We start from the raw sequence: 8,379 nt of genomic DNA, 5'->3' as shown, positions 1-8,379 counted from the left end.
AAAACACACAAGCAACACTGCAGACATTAAAACAGTCAGCAGAAGCGTGGGACTGATTAAAAGGAAGTAATTAATAAAAAAATGTTTAATTAAATTAACATTCATAAAAGGGAGTTTGGGAAACCTGATTTACGCAGCCTAACCAGTACAGATTACTAGTTAAATTATCAAACATGTGCATGTAACTATTTGAATTACTTCAACAAAGTAAAGTTAGTTAAAGTTCATGTTTATGTATTGTCTATCTACCATTATATTTGAGTTTTACAAGTTGGAAAATGTCCAAAATAAACTTAACTATATTATATTTATTACTTATTGGTTAGTTTTCTAACAAGCTGAAACCTTAAGCTGAAAAATGCTTAGAAAATGGACTATGCATTCCTGCAACATTTGTTTCGTAATTTAGTTACGTCACTCATATGTAATATCATGTGTCATATGTAACTAGTTACTCCCCAACACTGAGCATAACAAGCAGGGTATCCCAAAGTCAATAAGGCCTGATTGCGTCTTGCCTTTAATCTGGGTTTGGGTCACACTGGACTGTTACAGGATTAGTTGGAGCCAGACGTATAATTGCTTTTAAAGCGCTCAGCAAATTCAACTCACCTCTAAAACTGCAGCGATTAATTAGTTAACAACTGTTCAACAATTGTGTGCCTATTAACCTGATCTGGTTGGGAGTAAAGAGATTTCTAATATGTTTGAAATGCTTTTTGTACACCAACCAGGCTACTGGTGGCCTTATTTGTAACAGTATCTCTAATCTTGTTTCCTGCAGCTTCCAAGCTAGGACTTTTGCTGCCTTAGGGCCTGCCTCGTAATACTTTTGTCTCTACTTCCTCACTTAATATTGCATCTATTTCCTGCTTAACATTTCTGATTTTGTGTATAATAGAAGGGTCCTTGTTTACAAAGTGTACAAGTGGCTTTTAACTTTATAAGCTTGGATGACCTTGCTATGATCTTCCCCCTGAGAACAGCTTTGGCTGTTGGGATGGCTGTGATGATGTCGCTTGTAATTAACACCCCCACCTCTTTAACATGAATGCGTGCTTGTTGCTAGATAGGAAAACCTTTACATTTTTTTTAAGACATTTTTTGGGGCTTCATTGCCTTTACTAATACAGGATAGCCAAAGTGCAAAAGGGAAAGAGAGAGAGGGGGAATTATATGTATCAAAGGGATGTGGGCTGGAATCAATCTCATAGCCACCACGGCAAGAACACAGCACCCGCACAATACCTGCTGACTCACCTGGTGGAGCAGGTAACCGGAAAACCCAGAGTTGATTGAACTAGTTGACCAGTGTTTAGTTTGTCTGTTCTAGGCCAATGTAAAGACATGGAGGTGCAACATCTCTGTAGGCAAGGAGCTGCTCCCTATGTAGATAAAAATGGCTCATTCTAAGATAAGGATAACATACTATATTATATAATATTCCATTTCTGCCAATCTATGCCCCTAAATCCTACACACTGGACCACACTTAAAAATGTCATCTCGGGCTTTGGAAAACACTGATTGACATTTCTCAGCACATATATCGACTAATCAAGAAAACAATCCACAGATGAATGGACAATAAAAATAATCTTAAACTGCAATCCTACTCACCTCTATACCTGTGGTGATACAGTCTTGTTGATGCAGTGGGTGTCATAACTATTGGAAGAGGTACAAATTAGAGATAAGGTTCTTCAGACTGAAATTACTGATAAATGGCAAGGGATAAACAACCATGAGTCATATTTTCAAATCACAACCAGATATATATAAATAAATATGTGGACAAACATTAAGAGGTAAATACATAACAGAGATTGGAACTGGAACTTTAAGTATATCCTGATGCTAATATTTTTGTACTTTTACTTGCATGATATTTTGGATGCAGGACTTCTAGCAGGATAATGCACCATATCACAAAGCTCAGATCATCTCAAACTGGTTTCTTGAACATGACAATGAGGTCACTGTACTCCAGTGGCCTCCACAGTCACCAGATCTCAATCCAATAGAGCACCTTTGGGATGTGGTCCCCCTCATGGCCCAACTGTTGAAAAACGCGCACTAAAGTGCCCTCTTGGGAGCCAAAACACGCACTAAAGTGCCCTCTTGGGAGCCAAAATGCACGCTAAAGTGCCCTCTTGGGAGCCAAAATGCACGCTAAAGTGCCCTCTTGGGAGCCAAAATGCATGCTAAAGTGCCCTCTTGGGAGCCAATACGCGCGCTAAAGTGCCCTCTTGGGAGCCAATACGCGCGCTAAAGTGCCCTCTTGGGAGCCAAAACACGCACTAAAGTGCCCTCTTGGCAGCCAAAATGCCCTCATGGGAACCAAAACGCATGCTAAAGTGCCCTCTTGGCAGCCAAAATGCCCTCCTGCGAGCCAAAACGCGCGCTAAAGTGCCCTCTTGGCAGCTAAAGTGTCCTCTTTGGAGCCAAAAAACACACTAAACTGCCCTCTTGACTGGTTAAAACATGATAAACTGCCCTCTTGGGTGGTCAAAACATTACTGTTGCAATGACTTTTATGTTGGGCCCTTTTTTGATCTATATTGAGCCAGAACTATATCTCAGAGAACCAGTTTGGATTATCTGGTGCTAATATGGTGTTAAAATGCACTAGAATACAGGAAATGGCATCTACTTAATTGAAAATTTTCTGGGAGACGACGCCCAGACCCCCCCAGGGATTTATTTCTTTCATACATCCATGTCTCTGTGTGTTCTTCACGGTCCAACGCTGAATCTACACAGTTCTCGTGGGTGCTGATCCTAACTACAAACTAACTTGAGTAGTCTGTCTCGTTAGTTTGTTTTAAGGCTATATAATGTGCCATTTGTATAACATATAAACATGTCTAAAGTGCCCTCGAAAACACGCAGAACTTAGTGCCCTCTTCAGTGGCGAGAACGCGCTGTATGTGCCCTTTTTTTTCTTTTCGCCCTTGCCCTTCAAAATGTCTGTGCATGCCACTGACTGTGTGATGCTATTGTGTCAATATGGACCAAAATCTCTGAGGAATGTTTCCAGCACCTTGTTGAATCTATGACACCAAGAATTAAGGCAGTTCTGAAGGCAAAAGATGGGTCCAACCTGGTACTAGCAAGGTGTACCTAATAAAGTGGCCAGTGATTGTGTGTGTGTATGACAAATTCAGTGTTTTCTTCTCCCTGACACTTGTCTATTTATCTGTTAGCTCTTTGGTTGTTTTAGCTGTGTACTTTTCTGATGTAGGACAAGGCTGTTTGACAGTGAGGACTGTGTAAATACAGCTCTGGTTCAGGTCACCACCTTACCTTTAGCCTACTTTTTTTAAGTTTACAACTTGAATAACGATCTTAACCTTAATAACAACAGTTTATTTTTGTTTTCATCACAGAAATTAATGAAATTTGGAGATATAGCATTTACTACTACAATTGTTTTTATTGTCTATATATAATAGGCCTTGCGACCCCACCCCCCATGAGACTTTGGCACGCCCAGGTTGGGAAGCAGTTATTTAGACCACACAGTAATGTTATGACATTTATCTTATGGTTGGGTAATAATGATGTGCGGTTGACTTGATGTGTTTGGGACACAATCTAAATGGTACTGTAACCCAATCAGGGAGAAAGCACCAGACTGCATTAAAAAATTACTTAGTTTTATGATTTTTTTTGAGTAAGGGAAACTTAATAAACTTTGTGAAACACTGTCTACGACAAATTCGTAATTATTTGTCCCATATTGTAAATTCGGCATATGTACTATCTTAACTTTTTTTTTCTTTGGGTAGAAAAATAACTGTGTCATGTCCACGTGTGTTGCAGTACCGTGTTTTCCTGTGAGAAAAAAAACCCTCTGGTATGGATCTCCTTTCTGTTGTCTTCTTTAGTGACAGTTAACCACTCATTGTGAAGAATCATACGGGACTAAACAAAAAATTTCTTGCAGTGTTCTGGCGTGGAAATATTTTGACAGCGTGGGAGCGTGAAAGCGCACGGCAGGTGCCAACCTTGACTGCTGTTTGTTTTAGCTAGCCGTGCTAAAGTAGCTAGCGCAGTTAGCATCTCCATCTGCATGATGATCAAAGCTAAAGTGGCTGCAGGTAAGAAACTATGGCTGTCAAAAGTTTGTGATATCAATAGCTAAAGTTACAGTAACGTTACTTCTTCTCATAACAGCTGAATAATTTCTTGTAACTCACCGTTAGTAAAGTTAACTTGTTAACGTCCGTTGTGCCATGCTAGCTAACCTTTAGCATCACTACATGCTAGCATCTTGCTCCATGGCAGTTTGTTTTTTTTGGTGACATTGAGACTGAGTTGCACTGACAAGGATTAATTTAATTTTAATATTAAAGTCAGCTTTAATTAGGCAGTAGTTTAATAAAACTAAACTTTTTTTTATTTTGTATTTTTTATTTATTAGGCAGAGCTCTGTTGCACCATTATATATTTAGCCCATTTTAGCAAAACCAAGTTTATTTGTTGAAACAGAATTTAAACTTAGTTACATCTATAGATAGAAGCTCATATCGAAATCAAAATAAAAAAATAAATATTATATGAATAAATACGGGCATAATCGGCACCTAGTAAGTAGAAAAGAGGTGGAGAGTGGGCGTTAATGGCTCAAACGGCTGCTTTTCCGTGGCTAGCTAGCTAGCTTAAAAAGTTGCTAGCTTAAAGGTACTCATGATGGCTCGGCAGAGAGGCTCAAATTTTTCCTCCTTTGATAAAAAACAGGTTCCCATTCACCTTCTGGAAACAACTGGTAGCATAAAATGTCAGGGCCACCAGGAGCTTCTCTGTCACTGCCATGTTTGACAATTGGCCCAATCTTCCCGTTAGCTTCAAAACAGTTTGCTTGGTAAACCAGTATCTTGACAAAAATTCATCATATAAGTCAAGTGGGTTGAATCTGTCTCAACTTTATATGAGGAAGTTGATTATTTTGCTGAATCCGAGTCAAAAAGGCAGCTATTGCAGGAGTAAAACGCATAATATGCATTGGTGGGTTTGTTTATGATCTCTTGGGCTATCCAAATAGCATATTTATTGATTGATTGATTGATTGATTGATTCGGTCATTAAAAAGCAACAGAAAAAAAAATATATCAGCAACAAAGCACAAGTTAACAAAACAAGGACTGACCGAAAAGGTCATATTAAAAGTATACCGTTGTATACTTAGTAGATCAATGTAAATTCAGGGATTGAAATTTGGGGCCATTATGTCACAACATCACACAGAGCAGTAGGGCTGCAACTAATGATTATTTTCATTGTTGACTAATCTGTCGATTATTTCTTCGATTAGTCGACTAATCATTTTTATCAAAAAATGTGTTAAAATGTTGAAAGATGTCGGTCTGTCTCTCCCACACCCCAAAATTATGTCATCTAATGTCTTGTTTTGTACTCACGCAAAAGGGCTTTCGTTCAGCGTCATGGGAGAGTGTGTAAGGCTGCCAATATTTGAACATAAGAAGCTGCAATAAGAGTATTATGGGGTACTTTTATAGTACTTTTCTATGAAAAATGACTCAAACCGATTAGTCGACTACTAAAATAGTCACCGATTATTTTGATAGTCGACTAGTCATCGATTAGTCGACTAATCGTTGCAGCCCTACAGAGCAGTGCATATCTCTGCCAGGATATTTTCATATAATTTATCTAAACATTAATTTTTATGATGTTCTGTTACATATAACCATCAGATATGAATATGTGCAATTAGGGGGTACGCGTACCCCAAAATGACTTTTTTTTTAAAAATCCAAACAACATCAGTAAAATCAGGTTATACGGCATATTTGTTTGCAAGCAAATCTGTTTGTCCATGAAAATCATGATGCATATCAGCACTCAGACTGAGACCTTAAATGAGACCAAATTTGAAACATGCCTTGGCTTTTTCATTCTATGGTTTAACTGTTGATGCCATTGAAGGTTGATATCTGTGACTAAGCTGCCTTTTGGGAGGGATTCTTATGTTGAAATATCATCTAGAGATAAAGAGTTTTTCATAACACCAAACTGGACTGGACCCATAAAACACAATCACCACCGATTTCTAATATTGTTTCGACTGTAACAAATAGCACCGTACTATTGCACCGTATATGTTCCCCATCCCATCTAAGATGTACAGGATGTCTTTTCTGGCACAGGATTTCATCTTGCTTTTCCAATTGATTCACATTTAAATATATTGTTTTAGGTGAATGAAAAAAAGACGTTGATGATGTTGACAACAAGAGTGAAGACGCTTATAAAATAATTGAATAGAACAGAGTAGAAAAGTCACACACACTGAATTTCCACGTCAACCCAACCCTTCACCTCCCTGCACAATAATCCCTTACATAACTCTCAAACTTACAACAAATGATGACGTTATAGATACTAAATACATACGGAATAATTTATACCCAGTTTAGATGAGGATACACCCATAGGAGCAGTGTGGCACAAACTGTAAATGGACAATTTGGCAAAAAAAGAAAAGGTTATTGGGTAGTACAAACAGGATTACAGGTATAATACATGCGATTACCCTCTTAAAAAGTGTTTTATTTAAAAGATTGACCCCAAAAACTCAGGAAAAGTCTCTTAATATGTTGAATACATGTACATAGACCCTCTAATATCATTTCACCCAGACCATGTAACTGTAAAATGCTGAAACTTTGCTTTTGACCTTGAATTAATAATGTTCCACTAAATCCATGAAGGTATACTTTTAATATATGATGCAGTAGGGTGTTAGATCCAATAAAACTATGGAACATTACTATTTTTGATTGACTGGACTAGTAGGTTTAAAGTTAACCCTGTATCCCAGTTTAAACTGGACTTTAAAGTTTGGGTGCATAGAATTTCATCACAAGGAGCAACTATTTGTACCAGGAAGCTCCGTGCATATGGCCGCTGGTAATATTAATATCAAAAATCTTTAATCTCATCCTAAGCAGAGATGAGATCAGATTTCAGGCCTAGAAGTTTATGTAATGAGGCCCCAGGTCCCAAGGACAGGTAGATGGCATTCAGCCATTATTAATGTTATTACCGTAATTAACCTGTGCATATCTCCTCTGTGACATATCTGACATATGACCGTGTCATTCATAAAGAGGACCTATGGGTCATCATGGGTCATTACACCATTAGATATGATAGGCCTGTAATCTGAAGAGCTCTGTACCAGAGCAGTGCTTAACAGCAGAGCAGATATCTAATGTCGTGCCCTGTGTGTGTCTCACCTGCACTTTGAATTTGCAGAACAGGGTATTGCAAGACTCTTGTGACAGTGTTTAAATGAGGAGTTCTCCTGTGGTTTTCCAGCTGTTGTGAGTGTGTTCCTCCAGGCATCTTTGCAGTGTCGTTGCTTTGGAGAAAGTGGTAGCAGTCCCAGTAGCACCTTCAACACCAAACCAGGGTGTGCAACACGTAGAGCAAAGTAGAACCTGGTAAACATGATATTGAGTCATCTTATTTGTTGCCACTGTCAGTTAATAATTGTACACTACTGTGTGTGTGTGTGTGTGTGTGTGTGTGTGTGTGTGTGTGTTTTTGTGTGTCTGTTGGCAAACAGCAGGTTTTAGAAATTGCATAACTGATAATAACCCAGTATTAGTTGCTCTGGCTTTAAGCGTTGAGCCTCCAGTATTCATCAGACATGCTGGGGCAGGCTTTAACTTATTGGATAACATTACATAATAACATACAATAGGCGTGTAACTTCAGCATTGTCATGATGTTTCAGGGGTGGCTTAGAGGGTCGAGCGGCTGTCGACTAATAGGAAGGTGGGTGGTTCAGTCCTCTAGATGTTGAAGCATACTTTGGCAAGATACTTAACCCAAAATTGCTCTTGATGGCTGTGTCATCGGTGTGCGAGTGTGCGTGTAAGTGTTTATCGGCTCTGATGAACAGGTGGCACCAGTGTGTGAATGTGTGTGTGAAACGCTTGTAAAGTGCTTTGAGAAGCGGCATAGACCAGCCTGTATGTGCAAACGTTTTTCCAGGTGCACAACTGATTACACTCACAGAGGGAAAACATTGTCCAACATCTGACTGGTATCTTCTAGTATCTTTGTGAAGTAGTTGATAACATGTTCCTGTACTGTTAAGGAGAGACAGCCATGGATCCAAAGGTTTCAGGGGGTTAGCTGAACTTGCCAGGACTTGTTTTGACTTATTTTATCGACAAAATATTATATATAGGCTATTAGACTATATTTAATAAACTAAACACATGGTGCTGCATGCTGCACATTATACCATCTGGAACCCAGATGCTATTAACAGTAACTATAAATCCTAATAAGGGCATTTTTCAATACAAGTTCATGCAGTTACATAGTTCAGCACAAAGC

The sequence above is a fragment of the Epinephelus fuscoguttatus genome, linkage group LG11 (assembly GCF_011397635.1).
Source record: "Epinephelus fuscoguttatus linkage group LG11, E.fuscoguttatus.final_Chr_v1".
Lineage (NCBI taxonomy): Eukaryota > Metazoa > Chordata > Actinopteri > Perciformes > Serranidae > Epinephelus > Epinephelus fuscoguttatus.
This window is presented reverse-complemented; position numbering follows the sequence as displayed.